Source organism: Hyla sarda, chromosome 10 (genome assembly GCF_029499605.1).
Source record: "Hyla sarda isolate aHylSar1 chromosome 10, aHylSar1.hap1, whole genome shotgun sequence".
Taxonomy (NCBI): domain Eukaryota; kingdom Metazoa; phylum Chordata; class Amphibia; order Anura; family Hylidae; genus Hyla; species Hyla sarda.
In genome coordinates, this window is record NC_079198.1 from 9,951,801 (window position 1) to 9,978,361 (window position 26,561).

At 39.1% G+C, this 26,561-nt stretch overlaps 1 pseudogene; it reads left to right on the forward strand.

Annotated features, from left to right (window-relative positions):
- The first annotated feature begins 15,896 nt into the window (after nucleotides 1-15,896).
- On the forward strand, nucleotides 15,897-20,382 carry LOC130294286 (hepcidin-like; annotated as a pseudogene).
- The last annotated feature ends 6,179 nt before the right edge of the window (nucleotides 20,383-26,561 follow it).

The following is a 26,561-nucleotide window of genomic DNA, read 5'->3' on the forward strand; positions in this document are numbered from 1 at the left end:
TGTTTGTACAGATGTTTTTTTATTATTATTATTATGTAATATTTCTATAAGCCTGTAAAAATAGATAACAGAAAACGTGCATTCACACCACGATTTAAGCATCCGGCGACCGTATACGGTCGCCGGATGCTTAAATCGTGGTGTGAACGCACCCTTACTTTTTTTTTTTTCTCTGTAAAACCTTTAAGAAACCTCATAGTTTTTAAACAATTTTAGAAAAAATTAAAATAGGAATTGTGAAGGCCATCGGGGTGATAGGTCAGATCTTTGGCGCCATCTTGAGGCACCTGGAGCAGCTGCACTGTCCCTCAGAACGGGTTTACATCTTCTGCAGCCATATTCCCGCCTGGCGATCCACCTCCATCTTCTCCTCTGTCTACACGAGACTTTAGGATGGACTCCTCCCTGGAGCGGAGCAATATAGATGCAGGGTTGTTATTTTCCCTAAATTCCTATTACGGTAAAGAGTATGGTAGAGTACGGTGCTGAACATCTCATCTCACTCCATATTATCCTCTGCCGGATTGTCTGTATATTCACTTTTATTGTGCTGAATAAAGACGAAGGTTACAGAATAAGTGAGATGTGCGCTTCTTATGTGAGGAGAAGGGAAAAATGTATAAAATATCTATCTATCTCATATATCTCATATCTATCTATCTATCTCATATCTATCTATCTCATATCTATCTATCTCATATCTATCTATCTCATATCTATCTATCTCATATCTATCTATCTCATATCTATCTATCTCATATCTATCTATCTCATATCTATCTATCTCATATCTATCTCATATCTATCTATCTATCTCATATCTATCTATCTCATATCTATCTATCTCACATCTATCTTTCTATCTATCTCATATCTATCTATCTAATATCTATCTATCTAATATCTATCTCATATCTATCTATCTATCTATCTCATATCTATCTATCTAATATCTATCTATCTAATATCTATCTCATATCTATCTATCTATCTATCTCATATCTATCCATCTATATCTATCTATCTATCTCATATCTATCTATCTCATATCTATCCATCTATATCTATCTATCTATCTCATATCTATCTATCTCATATCTATCTATGTATCTCATATCTATCTCTCATATCTATCTATCTCATATCTATCTCATATCTATCTATCTCATATCTATCTATCTATCTATCTCAGATCTATCTATCTATTTATCTATCCTTCTCATAACTATTTATACATTTATTTCATATCTTTCTCATATCAGATATTGGTCCGGCAGCAGGATACTTGCTTAAATTTCCTGGTAACTTTGTAGCCGGATATTTCAGCGATCAGACTTGCTCGGTACTTCTGGCAAATCTGTCTCCTTATTGGGCTACAAATTTTCCGGGAGATGTCAACAAATATCCTTCTGCCGGACCAACATGTGAGTTGTGCTTTAAAGGGGTATTCCAGGCAAAAACATCTTATCCCCTATCCAAAGGATAGGGGATAAGATGTCTGATTGCGCAGGGGGCGACCGCTGGGACCCCCCGTAATGTCCCTGCAGTAGCCCGCATTCTATGCGTAGCTGCGTCTGCAGTTAGGGAAACCGTCGGGCTTCCGAGACGAGGACGTGATGTCACGCCCCCTCCATTCATTTCTATTGGAGGGGGCGTAATGGCCGTAACGCCCCCTCCCATAGACATGAATGGAGGGGGCGTGGCGTGACGTCACGTCCCCGTCTCGGAAGCCCGACGGTTTCCCTAACTGCAGACGCAGCTACGCATAGAATGCGGGCTACTGCAGGGACATTACGGGGGGTCCCAGCGGTCGCCCCCTGCGCAATCAGACATCTTATCCCCTATCCTTTGGATAGGGGATGAGATGTTTTTGCCTGGAATACCCCTTTAATGAAGCTCCAAAAATAGACCCCCAAGTATTGTAAGACATAGAACTAATAAAGACTGAAGGGGCCAAACCCAAGATGTCAAACCCTTCTCTCCCTGAACATCCTATATCAGGGGAGAGTTAGGCGCTGTTCACATTAAAGGAGTACTCCGCCCCTAGACATCTTATCCCCTATCCAAAGGATAGGGAATAAGATGTCTGATCGCGGGGGGCCCACCGCTTTGTTTAGAGCATCGGGTGCAGCGCCGGAGGCTCGTGACATCACAGATACTCCCATAGACTTCCATTGATGGGGCGTGGCCTTGAAGTCACGAGCCTCCGCCCCGGACATTGCTTCATGCACCGAATGATATCTCGGGAGTCCCCAGCGGTAGGGTCACCCGTGATCAGACATCTTATCCCCTATCCTTTGGATAGGGAATAAGATGTCTAGGGGCCGAGTATCCTTTTTTTTTTTTTTTTTGTATCAACTGGTGCCAAAATGTTAAACAGATTTGCACATTACTTCTATTAAAAAAATCTTAATCCTTTCAGTACTTATCAGCTGCTATATCCTCCACAGGAAGTTCTTTTCTTTTTGAATTTCCTTTCCAGTCTGACCACAGTGCTCTCTGCTGACACCTCTGTCCATGTCAGGAACTGTCCAGAGCAGCATAGGTTTGCTATAGGGGATTTGCTCCTACCCTGGAAAGTTTCTAAAATGGACAGAGGTGTCAGCAGAGAGCACTGGGGTCAGACAGAAAACAAATCCAAAAAAGAAAAGAACATCCTGTGGAACATACAGCAGCTGATAAGTACTGGAAGGATTAAGATTTTTAAATAGAAGTAATTTACAAATCTGTTTAACTTTCCGGCACCAGTTGATTTAAAAATGAAATATTTACCAGCGGAGTACCCCTTTAAGGAAATTCCAGACACATTCAGCTTACAGCAGTTTTCTCCAAAGCAGGCGCTTATTGTCCACTGCAATCTGCCACGGACAATAACCCCCATCATGTTCACTACAGTGTAGTGCTGGAACATGTTTACTGGTGTTTACTGCAAACTGAATCCGCGTAGAATATTCTTGTGGAAATTCCGTAATGTGATCTAGCATTTAGGAGGCCACCCATACACTTCTGCCATAGCAAATGCTACAAGACCAAGGGGAGCGAGAAACGGGGCCCAATGGAAAAGGACTGAGAGTGATTTTAAGAGGACGCCCCCTGTGAGTCACTGGATATAACTGCACCATAATATCGTATATGTTCTGTATAGCGTCGGGGTCACCACTGTAGAGGAAAGGGTTGTTGTTGGTTTTTTTTTTGCCATTTTAATATTGTGTTAACTTTCTCATTTTGGGTGATGATTATGGAGATACTGTAAATATGTATCTGTATGGCAGTTGTATACTATGGGCGCACGGTCATGGAAGGCATTAAAGGGGTACTCCGGTGAAATTATTATTTTTTTAAATCAATTGGTGTCAACAAGTTATACAGATTCATAAATTACTTCTACTTAAAAATCTTAATCCTTCCAGTACTTTAAACAACAACAAAGAAGTGGTCTCAAATGGCTGGAGGTGCTCAACCCCAAATGCGGTTGTGCATATATATTGGGGGAGCAGATCCTGCCCTTGTAGTCCGTTGCTAAGGGCGATCCCCAGTATAAAAATGTATACAATGGAGGATGCCTGCAGCGGACTACAAGTGCCACAATAGAATCCTACACCAGATAAACAATTAGAATAATACAGGAATATGGGTCACTACTGTGGTAGATGTATACAATGACATTGGCTATCCCTCAACACTGATGTTAACATTGAGACATTCGCCAGTGTATCCTTATATGAAGGACATACCAGAGCCCGCACACCAACGCCAGTACTTATCAGCTGCTGTATACTACAGAGGAAATTCTTTTCTTTATTAATTTATTTTAGGTCTGTTCACAGTGCTCTCTGCTGACACCTCTGTCCATGTCAGGAACTGTCCAGAGCAGGAGTAAAATCCCCATAGCAAACCACGGACAGAGGTGGCAGCAGAGAGCAGTGTGGTCAGACAGAAAATAGCTTCCTGTGTAGCATACAGTAGTTGATAAGTCCTGGAAGGATTAAGATTTTTTTAATAGAAGTAATTTACAAATCTGTTTATATATATATTTCACCGGAGTACCCCTTTAAGTGTACTGTTTTTTTCTGTAGAAGTCTAGAAAAAATAAAAAGTTTCAGGAAGAAATGAAACACCAGAGCACACTGATTTCCAAACATTGCCAGGTACATAAAAAACATCACCAAAGGGTGAAAAATAAAATATGGGGCGGCTTCAGGTAAATCTTTATGGGAAAAGTAGAGATTTTCCATGCAATGTCAATTCTCACCTGCAGGTGGTGCTGCCTTACATCTTATCTGCTGGCTACAAATGAAAACTTCCAATATTCTCAATAAATAGAATAATGGTCTCAAAACTGTGGCCCTCCAGCTGTTGCGAGACTAGAACACCCAGCATGCCCAGACAGCCAACAGCCACCCCAGAAATTGGTGTTAATTTTGCATGGAATTTGCAGTGGAAAATTACCCCTGCAATTTAACCTACCATACTACTAGAGTGACACACTGTAACAAACCTCCTCCTCATGTAATCTCCTTACTACTAGAGTGACACACTGTAACAAACCTCCTCCTCATGTAATCTCCTTACTACTGGGGTAACACACTGTAACAAACCTCCTCCTCATGTAATCTTACTACTAGAGTGACACACTGTAACAAACCTCCTCCTCATGTAATCTCCTTACTACTAGAGTGACACACTGTAACAAACCTCCTCATGTAATCTCCTTACTACTGGGGTGACACACTGTAACAAACCTCCTCCTCATGTAATTACCTTACTACTGGGGTGACACACTGTAACAAACCTCCTCCTTATGTAATCTCCTTAATACTGGGGTGACACACTGTAACAAACCCTCCTCATGTAATCTCCTTACTACTGGGGTGACACACTGTAACAAACCTCCTCCTCATGTAATCTCCTTACCACTGGGGTGACACACTGTAACAAACCTCCTCCTGTAATCTCCTTACTACTAGAGTGACACACTGTAACAAACCTCCTCCTCATGTAATCTCCTTACTACTAGAGTGACACACTGTAACAAACCTCCTCCTCATGTAATCTCCTTACTACTGGGGTAACACACTGTAACAAACCTCCTCCTCATGTAATCTCCTTACTACTGGGGTGACACACTGTAACAAACCTCCTCCTTATGTAATCTCCTTACTACTGGGGTGACACACTGTAACACACCTCCTCCTCATGTAATCTCCTTACTACTGGGGTGACACACTGTAACAAACCTCCTCCTTATGTAATCTCCTTACTACAGGGGTGACACACTGTAACAAACCCCCTCCTCATGTAATCTCCTTACTACTGGGGTGACACATTGTAACAAACCTCCTCATGTAATCTCCTTACTACTGGGTTGACACACTGTAACAAACCTCCTCCTCATGTAATCACCTTACTACTGGGGTGACACACTGTAAGAAACCTCCTCCTCATGTAATCACCTTACTACTGGGGTGGCACACTGTAACAAACCTCCTCCTCATGTAATCTCCTTACTACTGGGTGACACACTGTAACAAACCTCCTCCTCATGTAATCTCCTTACTACTGGGGTGACACACTGTAACAAACCTCCTCCTCCTCATGTAATCTCCTTACTACTGGGGTGACACACTGTAACAACCCCCCTCCTCATGTAATCTCCTTACTACTGGGGTGACACACTGTAACAAACCTCCTCCTCATGTAATCTCCTTACTACTGGGGTGACACAATGTAACAAACCTCCTCATGTAATCTCCTCACTACTGGGGTGGCACACTGTAACAAACCCCCTCCTCATGTAATCTCCTTACTACTGGGATGACACACTGTAACAAACCTCCTCCTCATATAATCTCCTTACTACTGGGGTGACACATTGTAACAAACCTCCTCCTCATTTAATCTCATTACTACTGGGGTGACACACTATAACAAACCTCCTCCTCATGTAATCTCCTTACTACTGGGGTGACACACTGTAACAAACCTCCTCCCCATGTAATCTCCTTACTACTGGGGTGGCACACTGTAACAAACCCCCTCCTCATGTAATCTCCTTACTACTGGGATGACACACTGTAACAAACCCCCTCCTCATGTAATCTCCTTACTACTGGGATGACACACTGTAACAAACCTCCTCCTCATATAATCTAATTACTACTGGGGTGACACATTGTAACAAACCTCCTCCTCATTTAATCTCATTACTACTGGGGTGACACTATAACAAACCTCCTCCTCATGTAATCTCCTTACTACTGGGGTGACACATTGTAACAAACCTCCTCCTCATGTAATCTCCTTACTACTGGGGTGACACACTGTAACAAATCTCCTCATGTAATCTCCTTACTACTGGGATGACACACTGTAACAAACCTCCTCCTCATATAATCTCCTTACTACTGGGGTGACACATTGTAACAAACCTCCTCCTCATGTAATCTCATTACTACTGGGGTGACACACTATAACAAACCTCCTCCTCATGTAATCTCCTTACTACTGGGGTGACACATTGTAACAAACCTCCTCCTCATGTAATCTCCTTACTACTGGGGTGACACACTGTAACAAATCTCCTCATGTAATCTCCTTACTACTGGGGTGACACACTGTAATAAACCTCCTCCTCATGTAATCTCATTACTACTGGGGTGACACACTGTAATAAACCTCCTCCTCATGTAATCTCCTTACTACTGGGGTGACACACTGTAACAAATCTCCTCATGTAATCTCATTACTACTGGGGTGACACACTATAACAAACCTCCTCCTCATGTAATCTCCTTACTACTGGGGTGACACACTGTAACAAATCTCCTCATGTAATCTCCTTACTACTGGGGTGACACATTGTAACAAACCTCCTCCTCATATAATCTCCTTACTACTGGGGTGACACACTGTAACAAACCTCCTCCTCATGTAATCTCCTTACTACTGGGGTGACACACTGTAATAAACCTCCTCCTCATGTAATCTCATTACTACTGGGGTGACACACTGTAACAAACCTCCTCCTCATGTAATCTCCTTACTACTGGGGTGACATGTGACCGCCACTCCAGCTCAGCCCCGCCTCCTCCACAGCATTATGACAGGTCCTTCACCCACCATTTCTCCTATCCTGCCCAGTGCCCCCAACATATTACTGGTTACATAATGGTGACATCATCACAGGTAATATCCAGGAACTTAAAGGGGTACTCCACTGGCCAGCATTTGTAAGTAAATGTTCCGAACGCTGTTTTCGTGCTGCAGGAGTCGGCCATGCCCCTCGTGACATCATGATCACGCCCCCTCAATGCAAGCCAATTGGAGGGGGCGTGACAGCTGCAATGCCCCCTCCCATAGACTTGCATTGAGGGGGCGTGGCTGAGAAGTAACTAGGGGTGTGGCCGACCCCCGCTGCACGAAAACAACGTTCAAAATATTTACTACCGAATGCTGGCCAGTGGAGTACCCCTTTAAAGGGGTACTCCGCCCCATTCAAATGATCCCCAATCCAAAGGATAAGGTATAAGATGTCTGATCATGGGGGTCCCGCCGCTGGGGACCCCCGCAATCTCCCTGTTGCACCCGGTGTTCGTTAAAAGCATCGGGTGCAGCGTGGGAGGCTCGTGACGTCACATCCACGCCCCCTCAATGCAAGTCTATGGGAGGGGGCGTGACGGCCGTCACGCCCCCTCCCATAGACTTGCATTGAGGGGCATAGCCGTGATATCACGAGCCTCCGCCCCACATCGCCAGTCATCCGGATGTCTGGGGTGCTGCAGCCAAGATAATGGGGGTCCCCAGCGGCGGGACCCCCGCAATCAGACATCTTATCCCCTATCCTTTGTATAGGGGATAAGATGTCTAGGAGCGGAGTACCCCTTTAAGGAGTCATTACAGAAGCTGATGTATATAGAGGCTTAGGTAACCTATTAATCATCCTATACAAAGGACGGAAGATGCTTATAAATGACCGTTCAAATAGCGAATATTGAGACAATGGCGGAAGGTGTGCGCACATCAGCCTGGAGCATACCATTATCTTATCTAGTGACATTACAGCAAGTCGGGATCACTCATCATCAACTATCGCATATAAAGAGTCACCACACCTGAGCCTACAGGTGAAAGAAGGAAGGAAAGAAGGAAAACATCTGAAACAAGGGAAGACAATTTACTAGAAGGGTTCAAACAGCGTAAAATTCATTGGCATAATTTATATTATACTGCTCCTATATACAAGAATATAACTACTATAATACTGCTCCTATATACAAGAATATAACTACTATAATACTGCTCCTATATACAGGAATATAACTACTATAATACTGCTCCTTTATACAAGAATATAACTACTATAATACTGCTCCTATATACAATAATATAACTACTATAATACTGCTCCTATATACAAGAATATAACTACTATAATACTGCTCCTATATACAAGAATATAACTACTATAATACTGCTCCTATATACAGGAATATAACTACTATAATACTGCCTCCTATATACAAGAATATAACTGCTATAATACTGCTCCTATATACAGGAATATAACTACTATAATACTGCCCCTATATACAAGAATATAACTACTATAATACTGCTCCTATATACAAGAATATAACTACTATAATACTGCTCCTATATAGAAGAATATAACTACTATAATACTGCCCCTATATACAAGAATATAACTACTATAATACTACTCCTATATACAAGAATATAACTATTATAATACTGCTCCTATATACAGGAATATAACTACTATAATACTGCTCCTATATACAAGAATATAACTACTATAATACTGCTCCTATATACAAGAATATAACTACTATAATACTGCTCCTATATACAAGAATATAACTACTATAATACTGCTCCTATATACAAGAATATAACTACTATAATACTGCTCCTTTATACAAGAATATAACTACTATAATACTGCTCCTATATACAAGAATATAACTACTATAATACTGCTCCTATATACAAGAATATAACTACTATAATACTGCTCCTATATACAAGAATATAACTACTATAATACTGCTCCTATATACAGGAATATAACTACTATAATACTGCCTCCTATATACAAGAATATAACTGCTATAATACTGCTCCTATATACAGGAATATAACTACTATAATACTGCCCCTATATACAAGAATATAACTACTATAATACTGCTCCTATATACAAGAATATAACTACTATAATACTGCTCCTATATAGAAGAATATAACTACTATAATACTGCCCCTATATACAAGAATATAACTACTATAATACTACTCCTATATACAAGAATATAACTATTATAATACTGCTCCTATATACAGGAATATAACTACTATAATACTGCTCCTATATACAAGAATATAACTACTATAATACTGCTCCTATATACAAGAATATAACTACTATAATACTGCTCCTATATACAGGAATATAACTACTATAATACTGCTCCTTTATACAAGAATATAACTACTATAATACTGCTCCTATATACAAGAATATAACTACTATAATACTGCTCCTATATACAAGAATATAACTACTATAATACTGCCCCCTATATACAAGAATATAACCACTATAATACTGCTCCTATATACAAGAATATAACTACTATAATACTGTCTCCTATATACAAGAATATAACTACTATAATACTGCTCCTATATACAAGAATATAACTACTATAATACTGCTCTTATATACAAGAATATAACTACTATAATACTGCTCCTATATACAAGAATATAACTACTATAATACTGCTCCTATATACAAGAATATAACTACTTTAATACTGCATCTATATACAAGAATATAACTACTATAATACTGCATCTATATACAAGAATGTAACTACTATAATACTGCTCCTATATACAAGAATATAACTACTATAATACTGATCCTATATACAAGAATATAACTACTATAATACTGCTCCTATATACAAGAATATAACTACTATAATACTGCTCCTATATACAAGAATATAACTACTATAATACTGCTCCTATATACAAGAATATAACTACTATAATACTGCTCCTATATACAAGAATATAACTACTATAATACTGCTCCTATATACAAGAATATAACTACTATAATACTGCCTCCTATATACAAGAATATAACTACTATAATACTGCTCCTATATACAAGAATATAACTACTATAATACTGCTCTTATATACAAGAATATAACTACTATAATACTGCTCCTATATACAAGAATATAACTACTATAATACTGCTCCTATATACAAGAATATAACTACTATAATACTGTATCCTATATACAAGAATATAACTATTATAATACTACTCCTATATACAAGAATATAACTACTATAATACTGCTTCCTATATACAAGAATATAACTGCTATAATACTGCTCCTATATACAAGAATATAACTACTATAATACTGCCTCCTATATACAAGAATATAACTACTATAATACTGCCTCCTATATACAGGAATATAACTACTATAATACTGCTCCTATATACAAGAATATAACTACTATAATACTGCTCCTATATACAGGAATATAACTACTATAATACTGCTCTTATATACAAGAATATATCTACTATAATACTGCTCCTATATACAAGAATATAACTACTATAATACTGCTCCTATATACAAGAATATAGCTACTATAATACTGCTCCTATATACAAGAATATAACTACTATAATACTGCTCCTATATACAAGAATATAACTACTATAATACTGCTCCTATATTCAAGAATATAACTACTATAATACTGCTCCTATATACAAGAATATAACTACTATAATACTACCTCCTATATACAAGAATATAACTACTATAATACTGCTCCTATATACAAGAATATAACTACTATAATACTGCTCCTATATACAAGAATATAACTACTATAATACTGCTCCTATATACAAGAATATAACTACTATAATACTGCTCCTATATACAAGAATATAACTACTATAATACTGCTCCTATATACAAGAAGCGCAACTATCGCGAGAAACGGACCGTAGCCCTGGATCACACCCCTGTCGAGCATCTTACCGCACTGTTATGAAAAGATCATCTGAATAAAGAACTTTAAGCATTTATGGTGAGTGCCCTGCATTTCCTTTTCGTTTTGGATGAAAAGATTTGTAAATTACTTCTATTAAAAAATCTTAATCCTTCCAGTACTTATGAGCTGCTGAATATTACAGCGGAAATTCTTTTCTTTTAGAAACACAGAGCTCTCTGGTGACATCACGACCACAGTGCTCTTTGCTGACATCTCTGTCCATTTTAGGAACTGTCCAGAGCAGCATATGTTTGCTATGGGGATTTCCTTTTATTCTTGACAGTTCCTAAAATGGACAGAGATGTCAGCAGAGAGCACTGTGTTTTAAATGGAAAATAATTTCCTCTGTAGTATTCAGCAGCTAATAAGTACAGGAAGGATTAAGATTTTTTAATAGAAGTAATTTACAAATCTGTTTAACTTTCTGGCACCAGTTGATTTAAAATAAAATAAAAAAACAGTTTTTCACCGGAGTACCCCTTTAAGGCTTGGCTTGAAAATTGCATCGGTAGAACCAGGACTAAGTCCCTCCACAGAAACATTTCATTTCCTCTGTGTCCATAAGACAATCTTCCTTTTTGGGTTATTCTGTGGGATTAAATATTGTTCTTCTGCCACGTGGAGTGCGGTATTATAGACTATGGTCACCTAATGCAGGGGGCCCCCCCATCCCACCTCCCTTTGGTCCCCAGTTTTCGGTAGTCTGTATATAGTTCTTGTCTGGTTTTTCCCAGATGAAGACATTTTTAGATATATAAAGCAAATACTGGGGAGTAGTCTGAAGGGTTACAGTAAGTGATATCACGGAGGACATTGGGAAATTCCCAGAGCTGAGGTCATGTTTTGGGGGATGAGAAGTGCTGGGAAGGACGACCTTGGTCATGAGACGGGGTTACTGTGTGTCATGATATAATCAGGACATAAACACTACTATAGGGGAGGAGAGGTGAAGGAAGGTGTCCGGACCTGTATACTCACTGTGCCGGACATTCACCCGCCCTATTGTGCTTGGAAATGATAATCCAGTCCAACCTCCATTCACCTGATCTCAACCAAGATGTCCAGAGAAAATGTTATTTATTGGCCTTATTATTCAATCCAAAATCACACAGAATATTATTATACACAATGGAGAAAGGGCAAAAATCTGCACTGGTTTTAATGCTGAATCCAAACTAAGTTACTATTTATAATCAACTGAAAACCCCATTAACTTCAATGGACAATTGCATATCATGCGGTAATATCTCTGCCTCCTATGTACAAGAATATAACTACTATAATACTGCCCCCTATATACAAGAGTATAACTACTATAATACTGCTCCTATATACAAGAATATAACTACTATAATACTGCCTCCTATGTACAAGAATATAACTACTATAATACTGCCCCCTATATACAAGAATATAACTACTATAATACTGCCTCCTATATACAAGAATATAACTACTATAATACTGCTCCTATATACAAGAATATAACTACTATAATACTGCTCCCATATACAAGAATATAATTACTATAATACTGTTCCTATATACAAGAATATAACTACTATAATACTGCATCCTATATACAAGAATATAACTACTATAATACTGCTCCTATATACAAGAATATAACTACTATAATACTGCTCCTATATACAGGAATATAACTACTATAATACTGCTCCTATATACAAGAATATAACTACTATAATACTGCTCCTATATACAAAAATATAACTACTATAATACTTCTCCTATATACAAGAATATAACTACTATAATACTGCTCCTATATACAAGAATATAACTACTATAATACTGCTCCTATATACAAGAATATAACTACTATAATACTGCTCCTATATACAAGAATATAACTACTATAATACTGCTCCTATATACAAGAATATAACTACTGTTACGCCGAGCGCTCCGGGTCCCCGTTCCTCCCCGGAGCGCTCGCCTCATCCTCGTTGCTGCAGCGCCCCGGTCAGATCCACTGACCGGGTGCGCTGCGGTACCGCCTCCAGCCGGGATGCGATTCGCGATGCGGGTGGCGCCCGCTCGCGATGCGCACCCCGGTCCCCGTACCTGACTCGCTCTCCGTCGGTCCTGTCCCGGCGCGCGCGGCCCCGCTCCCTAGGGCGCGCGCGCGCCGGGTCTCTGCAATTTAAAGGGCCAGTGCACCAATGTTGGTGCCTGGCCCAATCTTCCCAATTACCAATTTGTGTGTTTAAAGCCTGTGTACCAGAACTTCTGCTATCTTCCCTGACTATATCTATCCTCCTCCCATGCACTTCCTTGCCGGATCTTGTTGCCTTAGTGCCTAGTGAAAGCGTTCCCTTGTCTGTTCCTAGCCCGTGTTCCTGACCTCCTGCCGTTGCCCCTGACTACGATCCTTGCTGCCTGCCTCGACCTTCTGCTACGTCCGACCTTGCTTCTGCCTACTCCCTTGTACCTCGCCTATCTTCAGTATCTTCAGCAGTCAGAGAGGTGAGCCGTTGCTAGTGGATACGACCTGGTCACTACCGCCGCAGCAAGACCATCCCGCTTTGCGGCGGGCTCTGGTGAAAACCTGTAGTGGCTTAGAACCGGTCCACTAGCGCGGTCCTCGCCAATCCCTCTCTGGCACAGAGGATCCACCTCCTGCCAGCCGGCATCGTGACAACTACTATAATACTGCTCCTATATACAAAAATATAACTACTATAATATTGCTCCTATATACAAGAATATAACTACTATAATACTGCTCCTATATACAAGAATATAACTACTATAATACTGCTCCTATATACAAAAATATAACTACTATAATATTGCTCCTATATACAAGAATATAACTACTATAATACTGCTCCTATATACAAGAATATAACTACTATAATACTGCTCCTGTATACAAGAATATAACTACTATAATACTGCTCCTGTATACAAGAATATAACTACCATAATACTGCCTCCTATATACAAGAATATAACTACTATAATACTGCTCCTATATACAAGAATATAACTACTATAATACTGCTCCTTTATACAAGAATATAACTACTATAATACTGCTCCTATGTACAAGAATATAACTACTATAATACTGCCTCCTATATACAAGAATATAACTACTATAATACTGCTCCTATATACAAGAATATAACTACTATAATACTGCTCCTATATACAAGAATATATCTACTATAATACTACTCCTATATACAAGAATATAACTATTATAATACTGCTCCTATATACAAGAATATAACTACTATAATACTGCTCCTATATACAAGAATATAACTACTATAATACTGCTCCTATATACAAGAATATAACTACTGTAATACTGATCCTATATACAAGAATATAACTACTATAATACTGCCTCCTATATACAAGAATATAACTACTATAATACTGCTCCTATATACAAGAATATAACTACTATAATACTGCTCCTATATACAAGAATATAACTACTATAATACTGTTCCTATATACTAGAATATAACTACTATAATACTGCTCCTATATACAAGAATATAACTACTATAATACTGCCTCCTATATACAAGAATATAACTACTATAATACTGCTCCTATATACAAGAATATATCTACTATAATACTACTCCTATATACAAGAATATAACTATTATAATACTGCTCCTATATACAAGAATATAACTACTATAATACTGCTCCTATATACAAGAATATAACTACTATAATACTGCTCCTATATACAAGAATATAACTACTATAATACTGCTCCTATATACAAGAATATAACTACTATAATACTGCTCCTTTATACAAGAATATAACTACTATAATACTGCTCCTATATACAAGAATATAACTACTATAATACTGCTCCCTATATACAAGAATATAACTACTATAATACTGCCTCCTATATACAAGAATATAACTACTATAATACTGCTCCTATATACAAGAATATAACTACTATAATACTGCTCCTATATACAAGAATATAACTACTATAATACTGTTCCTATATACTAGAATATAACTACTATAATACTGCTCCTATATACAAGAATATAACTACTATAATACAGCTCCTATATACAAGAATATAACTACTATAATACTGCTCCTATATACAAGAATATAACTACTATAATACTGCTCCTATATACAAGAATTTAACTACTATAATACTGCTCCTATATACAAGAATATAACTACTATAATACTGCCTCCTATATACAAGAATATAACTACTATAATACTGCCTCCTATATACAAGAATATAACTACTATAATACTGCTCCTATATACAAGAATATAACTACTATAATACTGCTCCTATATACAAGAATATAACTACTATAATACTGCTCCTATATACAAGAATATAACTACTATAATACTGTTCCTATATACAAGAATATAACTACTATAATACTGCTCCTATATACAAGAATATAACTACTACAATACTGCTTCTATGGCATGTGCCCCCGAAACCCCCCTCCCCCCCTCCCCAGAATTTCCCAATCTCTCCCCTCTGTGAAAAATAAAATGTAAAACGCCCCAAAACTGTAGAACATTAGGAAACCTCCTCTTCCAGTAAAGAAAACAACAAACAAAGAGAAGGCGACGGGAATATCACAGACGTGACCCCTGCTGTGACCTCTGGGGCCGGACCCTGCCCATAAATACGGCTCTACCCCGCAGGTGGAGCAGCGTCAGATCCCGACCTCACCTGCTGATCACTCATCGTCTGATCCAGAGAGAACATGAAGTCCCTCAGCCTCTGCCTCATCCTCGTCCTCTCCCTGCTCCTCAACCGCAGTCTCGGTACCACCATGAGAGAGGTAAGTCACCTGCAATATGGGATTTAAAGGGCAACTCCGTTTTGGCGCCGCGTCACCTTAATCTAAGTCTTCATGTTGGGTAACTACCAATAATATTACTTATTTCTTAAAGGATAGGTCCATTTAAAGGGTGGGTCTGATTAAAGTGTGGGTTTTGGTCAAATTTTCAGTTGACCGATTTAAGAGACTGTTTACTAATACACTTTAACTGGCTACAATGTATCACTTATCTATAGTTAGTGGTTACAATTCTTTCATCAGCTTCCGACACCCAACGGAAGCATTAAAGGTAATAATAGCAATACTAGATACTGCCGAGCAGTGATTTCCAAACTGTGGACCTCCAGCTGTTGCAAGACTACAACTCCCAACATGCCCGGACAGCCGTTGGCTGTCCGGGCATGCTGGGAGTTGTAGTTTTGCACCATCTGAAGGGCCATAGTAAAGTCTTTAGATATGATTTGGCTCTATACATCTACTATGTTGCAAAAATTGCCAAGGAGGGGGGGGGGGGGGATATTAAAAACTATATTTGGCTTTTTTTGTGTGTGTAAGCTGCGCCCAAAAAAAGCGCATTTTCAAAAGACTGTCGCCTTATTTGCACTATGTGCGCTGGAGGGGCCATGACTTAAATTGGGCCAAATTAAATGGGGTCACAATAAATTTAAAAAAAAAAATTTATTTTATTTTTTTGTTTAGTTTTTGTTTTTTGTTCTTTTTTGTTTTTTTTTCCTCCTCTCCTAAGAGCCAAAGCTTTTTAATTTTTCCATCCTCCGACACATACGAAGGGTCCTTTTTTTTTTTTTTTTTTGCACGGTCAATCGTACTTTGTAATGACACCTTTTTAATTTTACATGAAATGTACGACGCAACTATTAAAAAAGAAAGAAAGAAAGAAATACAATGTTTGTCATGGGAAATAAAATTTAAAAAAAAAACACAATTTTGCAACATTTTTTTTGGGGGGGGGAGGGGGTTGTATTTACACAACTTGCACTTTATGGTACAAATGGCACATTCTCATTATTCTGTGGGTCAATACGATTAAAATGATCGCCATTTTTTTTATTTTGCTTTTTTTTTTATTATTTTAACACTTTTCTATTATTTTAATTCATAAAAAGAATTTAAAAAAAACTCAAGCTTTTTAAACTAAATGAGGGTGTTTAAAATTCTCCTCTGCTGACCCCCTATAGCTTTTTTATTTTTCCATGTAGGAGGGCTCATTTTTTGGCGCCGTGATCTCTAGTTTTTTAATTGGTTATTTTATTATGTCTTTATGTGACTTTTTTTTTGATCATTTTTATTCTTTATTTTATTTTTTATCTGGGATATGATGTGACCAAAAGTCAGCAATTTTTTCTTTTTTCTTCTACATTTACGCCGTTTTCCATATTTTAATAGTTCAGACATTTCCGCAAATTGCAAATATATATGCTTAAAAAAAATAATAAAAAAAAAATTATTGTAAAATGTGAAAGCCCTCCATCGCCTACCCCCCCCCCCTCTTTCACATATTACAATTTTTTTTTTTTAGCATACATGTTTGCCATTTGCGGAAATGTCTGAACTATTAAAATATGGAAAACGGCGTAAACATTTCTTTAATTTAAGATCACGCCGCAGATGGTCTGATGAGCCTGTGTACGCAGCCCTAATACTATAGATGCCGTTTACAGTATTGAAGTATTGATCACAGCATCTAAAGGGTTAAAGGCGGCCATGAGTGTGATCGCTGCTGTCCGCCATTACCGGCGGGTCCATGGTCTGTGAAGCAAGTTTGATTATTTTTGGTTTTGTTTTTGAGTAAAATGAACAGTTTTGATTAATTCTATAAACAACTATTCCTCTAAATTCTAAATAAAAATATTTTCATTTAAAGGATTTATTTGTAGAAATAACAACTGGTTTTTAATAAGGTTCCGGTCTGGAGATTGGGGGCGGCCATGACGGGTCTTGATCCGGTGTCCTTCGCACCTTGACTGACCTGGCTGTGTGTTATGGGACATTGTCCTCCTGGAAAACCCAATTCTTAGAGTTGGAGAACATTGTCAGAGCAGAAGGAGGTCGGAGTTCTTCCAGGATAACCTTGTACTTGGCTTCTTCCTTGTGTCCTTCACAAAGACAAATCTACCAGATTCCTGCCTTGCTGAACCATCCCCCGATCATCACCGATCACCGATTCTCCACCAAATTTCATAGTGGCAGCGAGTACCCACTGTACCCACTGTGATATTTGGTGAACGATCGGTGATGTTATATATCGGTAATGTAACTGAATGGGAAAAGCTTCAGATATTATCAAACATTAACATTCAGCTCTGCTACATCTACAATCTAATACATGTTTAAACATTCTTCTGTTCTTCTTACATTTCAGAACGAGATAATTAATTCCTGCAGATCATCTCACCCTTCACCAAACACAGGAGTCTGAAGTACAGGTGAGTGTATTATAGGGATTGATACATACATACATATGGGATAGATAGATAAATAGATATGAGCTAGATAGATAGGTACGTAGATAGGTAGATATGAGATAGATATGACATAGATAGATATGACATAGATAGATATGAGATAGATATGATATAGATAGATAGATATGAGATATACAGCAACAGGAGAATACAGCAGCACACTGCAGCACAATGATACAGATAAAAACATGAACTGCTATACAGCTATAGTGCAAAAAATGAAAAACATGGAAAAGTGAGGTACTTAGCTCACAATTTGGCGGCCAAATAGTTTGGACCATCCCACCACGATAAGGTGACCTCATTGTGATGGACCCTACACTGTGAATATGCCTCTGTGTAATCAGCTTGGGCATCTCAGACCTTGCAATGCCTGTTGAACTAAGTACAATTTTTTGCACTCTAGCTGTATAGCAGTTCATGTTTTTATCTGTATCATTTTGCTAGCAGTGTGCTGCTGTATTCTTCTGTTGCTGTATATCTAGCCTAGCAGCCTGCACCTGTAAGCCAGGTCCATATAGTAGTTTGGTGTCAATAGTGCTGGCTAACTTATCCTTGTTTGTGTTAGATATGAGAGATAGATAGATAGATATGAGATAGATAGATAGATAGATAGATATGAGATAGACATGACATAGATGGATATGAGAGATAGATAGATAGATATGAGATAGATAGATAGATAGATAGATAGATAGATAGATAGATAGATACAACCAAAGAATAAGTTGGCCAGCACTATTGATTCCAAACTATTATACGGACCTGGCTTACAGGTGCAGGCTGCTGGGCTAAATATACAGCAACAGGAGAATACAGCAGCACACTGCTAGCACAAAGATATAGATGAAACATGAGTATATAGATACAACATGAGTATATAGATAGAACATGAAAAGCTATACAGCTGTAATGCAATAAATGAAAATCTGAAATTATAAGGTACTTAGCTTGCAAATTTGGTGGCCAAATAGCTTGGACCGTCCCACCCCTGTAAGGTGACCTCATTCTGGGACGGACCCTACACTGTGTATATGCCTCTGTGTGAACAGCTCAGCAGGCATTGCAGGATCTGAAACATCTAAATCACCTTATATACACCTAATAGAGGTGGGTGGGGTGCAAGAGCCAACATGGAGGTAGCCACTCCCCCGTATGTGTAATAAAACCAAAGAATAAGTTGGACAGCACTATTGATTCCAAACTATTATATAGACCTGCTGAGCTGTTCACACAGAGGCATATACACAGTGTAGGGTCCGTCCCAGAATGAGGTCACCTTACCGCGGTGGGACGGTCCAAGCTATTTGGCCGCCAAATTTGCAAGCTAAGTACCTCATAATTTCATATTTTCATTTATTGCACTACAGCTGTATAGCTTTTCATGTTCTATGTATATGTATACTCATGTTTTATCTATATCTTTGTGCTAGCAGTGTGCTGCTGTATTCTCTTGTTGCTAGATAGATAGATATGAGATAGATAGATAGATATGAGATGATAGATAGATATGAGATAGATATGAGATGATAGATAGATAGATAGATAGATATGAGATAGATAGATAGATGGATAGATATGAGATGAGATAGATATGAGATAGATAGATATGAGATAGATAGATATGAGATGAGATAGATAGATATGAGATAGATAGATATGAGATAGATAGATGGATAGAAATATCTTTACTATTCGATCCTCATCTTTACATCCTTCTTCTTCCAGGCGTCTCTCTCCCGTAGTCGTAGTCGGCGTCACACTCCATTGTCCATCTGTCTGTTCTGCTGTAACTGCTGTAAATACAAAGGCTGCGGATATTGCTGTCGGACATAGAGCGGCCCGGACCCCAGAGGACACCCCGGAGAGACCCCCCGTGTACAGACACCGCAGAGCAGTCATCTGCCGGACAATCTTATTGTGATTATCTGCTGTACAGGATCGCATGTAATGGAACAGTGGAACGACAAAGTCAGCTCTGCTACATCGGTTACCTCATCGGTTACCTCATTACATCTCCTTGTATTATGTGGAATATATGTCTCCTCGCACACGTATGGCATGTGTGGGGTTAACTTCGATACTTTCTGTTATCCCTCCCACCCTATCTTCCCTGCTCCACATTTCTCACTATTTATATATATATATATGTGTATGTGTATATATGGTTTCCCTTTGTAATGATGTTTCCATAGGAATATAGTTTTTTTATTGATAATAAAGGCGATGTTTCTTATAGATTGGTTACCTGCATATTAATTATATGTACTGTACTGTAGCTCTAGCATTCTATTCATGAATCAGGATGCTCAGGATGAACAATACTCTAAGACACTCTAGATATGGAATACTACAGTATGTGGAATCCTCAACCAGTGTGCCCCCAGCTGTTGCAAAACTACAACTCCCAGCATGCCCGGACAGCCGAAGGCTGTCCGGGCATGCTGGGAGTTGTAGTTTTGCAACAGCTGGGGGCACACTGGTAGGGAATCACTGCCCCAGCTCAATACCCTAAGGTTGCATTCACAATGAGTAATTCAAGAGGAATTTACTCCAGTAATAAAAGAAATAATTAACCTCTGCTTTGCCATTGACTTCAATGTATTTTTACTCTGCACTGTTCACACGGCGCAAATTCCGCTCACGGAATTCCGTTCCGCTGGAAGAAAGAACATGTTCATTCTTCTTGCGGAATACGCGAGCAGAAGTCTATTGAAGTCAATGGTAAAAAAAAATCCTGATTTTAATCGTATCCGCATGGAATTTGCGCACGAAAAAAAAATTAATAAAAAAGGAAATTCCAATTGGTGGTTGTAGTCCAGCAAAAAAGAATAAAAAAATAAAACAGTCTCCTCCTATATTCCGCACAGAAAATCTGTGCGGAATTCCGTGTTAATTGCACGTGATTTCCGCGCAAAATTCGCACAAATCTCACGTAAAAAAAAAAAAGATAAATTCCACAACGGAATTTTTTTACGCGAGGATTCCTCTCCTTTTCCTCAGTAAGACGCTATAGATATGGAATACTACAGTATGTGGAATCCTGAACCAGGGTGCCTCCAGCTGTTTCCAAACTACAACTCCCAGCATGCCCGGACAGCTTCCGGTACACAGTGCCCCAATCTGTGGTTCTCCAGCTGTTGCAAAACTGCAACTTCCATCAGTATGTTGGAGGTTGTAGTTTAGCAACAGCTGGAGGGCCGTAGGTTCTGATCCCCCGTTTTGTGCCCTCATAGGGTTTGGAGTTGTACCATGTGCAGAATATATTAGGCTTTTTTTGTTTGTTTTTGTGGCTGTACTGAAGCGGGGCACGCCAGCGCAACAATACGACAATGTGTCAGTAAGGGTTCATTCACCCGACGTGTGCAGATGTGATGAGTCCACAAAGGATTTCGCCGCCAGTTCGGTGGGATGTCCTGACAACTAGGGGTCCGCAACGACTATATAATATCATCATCATTATTATTATTATTATTATTTTTTTTTTTATAAAAATAATAATAAAAATGTATTATTATTATTAATATATTATTATTATTATTATTAATAAAATATTATTATTGTTATTATTATCATCATTTTATTTGTATTCTTAATAATAATGTATTTATTTTATTAATAAAATAGTATTATTATTATTTAATAATTTTTTAAATAATAATAATAATAACAATTTAAATTAATAAATTATCATTATAATTATTACTTTATTATTGTTGTTATTAATAATAACAACAATAATTAAGTAATAATTATAATAATTTATTATTGTTGTTATTATTAACAATAAGAAATATAATAATAATAATTATTATTATTATAAAAAAATAAAAAAATAAAATAATAATAAATTAATAATAATAATTAATTAATTATAATAATAATACCTAATAATAATAAGTACCATTGCTGTCCCCTTATGCAGCACAGGGGCCTTTGGGTGTGACTGCCACCATTTAAGAAGAGGTCCCATACCTTGAAGTACAGAAAAACGTATCCCCCCTCTACAAAGAAGACCCCCGCAATCTCCTGTACGGAGCCCCGGCTCTCCCCCAGAGTGGCGCGTCACGACCCCCCGCTCGGCTATTTTCGACTCTGCCATAGAGATATATGGAGGGGGCGGGGTGCCCCCCGCTCCGGGTGGGGTTCTTCACTTGCCGCTTCGGGGCTCCGTACAGAAGATCGCTGGGGGCCACAGCGGTCGGTCCCCCCCGCGTTCTACAACATATCCCCTATCCTGTGGGGATACGTTTTTCTGTACTGCATGGCATGGGACTTCTCCTTTAACCATTTTATCCCCCCACTACAAGAATCTAAGGAGTTTTCATAATTTTCGTGATTCCCGCAATTTCTGAATGGATCCACTAGGGGCAGCACTGTCAACAAGTCAGAAGAGAATGGGCAGACTGGTTGGAGATGACAGAAAGGCAAAATGTAAATTACCATTTGATACAATGTAGACCAATTCATGGGCCTACTTTACTCCATGTTGCAGATAAACCATGCCCCCTTTTCAACAACAACAATGCCACAACCATTTTTTTTTTTTTTTAAAGAAGCCCCACCCCTTTGCTGGAGGAGGCGCAAAAGCCTGCAGGACAGCTTGAATATCTTTGGAACTTGTTTGGGGCTGCTTATCCACCATCTGGACTATCCTGCGTTGACGCCTTTCGTCAATTTTTCTCTTCTGTCCACGCCCAGGGAGATTATCTACAGTATCATGGGTTGTAATATTCTTGATAATGTTGCGCACTGTGGACAAAGGCAAATCTAGATCTCTGGAGATGGACTTGTTACCTTGAGATTGTTGATATTTTCCCACAATTTTGGTTCCCAAGTCCTCAGACAGTTCTCTTCTCCTCTTTCTGTTGTCCATGCTTAGTGTGGCCCACACAGACACACAATGCAAAGACTAAGTGAACTTCTCTCCTTTTTATTTGCTTTCAGGTGTGATTTTTATATTGCCCACACCTGTTACTTGCCCCATATTACGGCCATGACTGTATAGATAGATAGATAGATAGATAGATATACACGTCTGGCGGCCAAAGATTATTTTTATCAATCCTTTGCGTTTCTATGATTCAGCAGGTTAAAGTCGGAGAAGGTGCAGCCATGGGAGGGTTAATGATTAATCTGCAGGGTGAAGGATTTTTATTATTTTTATTATGTTATACTAGTGGGAACATGAGCGGAGACGCAGCCCCGCCATAGTGAGACGATCTCTGATGCCCGGACACGGTAGGTCTCTTCACATATCGGGGTTCTTCTTTATCTGATTTTTACATATGTGCGATATAATGCACAATAATAGCAACACTAGATACTGCAGAGCAGTAATCTCCAAACTGTGGACCTCCAGCTGTTGCAAAACTATACCTCCAAGGCATGCTGGGAGTTGTAGTTTTTCAATAGCTGGAGGCTGTTCATTACATATCGGGGTTCTTCTTTATCTGATTTGTATATATGTGCAATATAATGCACAACAATAGCAACACTAGATACTGTAGAGCAGTGATCTCCAAACTGTGGACCTCCAGCTGTTGCAAAACTACAACTCCCAGAATGCCCGAACAGCCTTTGGCTGTCCGGGCATGCTGGGAGTTGTAGTTTTACAAAGGCTAGAGGCTGTTCATCACATATCAGGGTTCTTCTTTATCTGATTTTTACATATGTGCGATATAATGCACAATAATAGCAACACTAGATACTGTAGAGGAGTGATCTCCAAACTGTGGACCTCCAGCTGTTGCAAAACTACAACTCCAAGGCATGCTGGGAGTTGTAGTTTTTCAACAACTGGAGGCTGTTCATTACATATCGGGGTTCTTCTTTATCTGATTTGTATATATGTGCAATATAATGCACAATAATAGCAATACTAGATACTGTAGAGCAGTGATCTCCAAACAATTCTTCACCATTATCAAGATCTCCACTTGCTGTCAGTGAAAGAAAACAGTTCTTTCCAGAGTAGAGGTTAAAAAAAATCCCCCGCCCTAGTCCTGCTCATCCGGGCAATCTTTAAACCAGTTGTCTCCAAACTGTGGACCTCCAGCTGTTGCAAAACTTCAACTCCCAGCATGCCCGGACAGCCAACGGCTGTCCGGGCATGCTGGGAGTTGCAGTTTTGCAACAGCTGGAGGTCCACAGTTTGAAGACCGCTGCTGTAGCCATATAACATCCCAGTGATTCCTCAAAATAATCTGCTGGCAGCGGAGCCCTCCCTAAACTGATTAGGACAGGCCAATCCTAAACACTTCCTATGTCAATTATTCACCATTATCAAGATCTCCGCTTGCTGTCAGTGAAAGAAAGCAGCTCTTTCCAGAGTAGAGGTTAAAAAAAAATCCCCCGCCCCAGTCTTGTTCATCCGGGCAATCTTTAAACCAGTGGTCTCTAAACTGTGGACCTCCAGCTGTTGCAAAACTCCAACTCCGCCGCAGTCCCTACTGACTTCAATTGGGCTTGCGGCGGATTTTCCGCAGAGTAAATTCCTCCGTGGAAAATCTGCTACGGACAGCCGAGAAGAGCCCGCCCCCTTTCAAATACGCAGCGGAAAACCTGCAAAAACAAATAGGCCGCCCTCATTTACTTAGAAAATCGGGTTGTAAGTCTATGTTGCTTTCTTACCCGACTGCTTTTTTCCCCTGGTATTTATTATTATGTCGCATCCTGTTTGTCGCACGTGGGTTTTGTTGGTTTTGGTTTCCAATTCCTCTGAGTTGACGGGAAAAAATCCACAACAATTCAACAAATTCGGGTTGGAAACCTTTATAAATACGTGGGAAAGCTCAGAAATGTCGGGTTACGCCCCTTTTTCGGGTTTGGGAGAATCCACATCGGGTCCGTCGGGAAAAAATGTCTCATCGTGTCGCAGACTGGCGCACGATGTCTGCGACATGGCGCAGACAAAGATGCGACAAAAAAACCCGACAAAAGAGGTCGGGTTTAGAATAGTAAATGAGGGCCATAGCGTCTGAACGCACCCAAAGGGCGAATTTGTTTCCGTATTTCCCAGGTGATATTCTCCGTCCTCTTCTCTTCCGGTTCTAGATGTCAGTGAAGCCAGAATGTCTCTCTAAAGTCCAGTCTGGCAAATCCTTATTGGTGAAGTGGCTGAGACGGACCCGACCGTGCTGCTGAGGTGGCTCCACGATGCCGGGGTCTTATCCAGAAGACTTATTTTAACCTTCTGGAGAGTAGACCGGAGAGCAACCAGGTCATCTCCCTGCTGGAAATCCTGCTGAAGAACGAGAACAGCTGCAGGACCTTCATCCATGTCCTCCAGCAGGTCCAAGAACATTACTGTCCAGAGCTCCGGGACTGGCTAAGAAACACCTTTCCTCTTTACTACAAGCAGCCAGTTGGTGCCATTGGTAAGTTTACAAGGACACCGGTGCAGCCAACCATTACCCCATCCTATACTCCACACTGGGGACACCTCATGACAACAGAGCTTTAAAGGGGTATATGTTTGCTATGGGGATTTTCTCCTACTCTGGGCAGTTCATAAAATGGACAGAGATGTCAGCAGAGAGCACCGTGGTCATGATGTCAGCAGAGAGCTCTGTGTTCCAAAAAGAAAAGAATTTCCTCTGTAGTATTCAGCAGCTAATAAGTTCTGGAAGGATTAAAAATTTTTTTATAGAAGTCATTTACAAATCTGTTTAACTTCTGGCACCAATTGATTTAAAAAAAAAGTTTAAAGGGTTTACTCCACCCTAGACATCTTATCCCCTATCCTCGGCTGCAGCCCCCCCCCCCCCCCAGACATCCGGTGAATGAACTTTGCTCCGTGCCGGATGACTGTAGAGGCTCGTGACGTCAAGGGCAATCAAGAGCGTTATATAAATAAATAAATTATAATAATAATAATTTATACAAAATGAAGCAATTGAAGCAAATGTAAAACCAAGGGCAAAATACTGGACCTAAAAACACTAAAAGCACTGAAATGTACATATAAATATATATATCTATATACACACATTCAAGTAAATAGAGAAGAAATGGAATTTGATGTTTTGACAATGGTTTTAATTAAAATACAGAACAGAATATATACAAAGCTTAATCTCACTTTATCCCCCCCCCCTTTTTT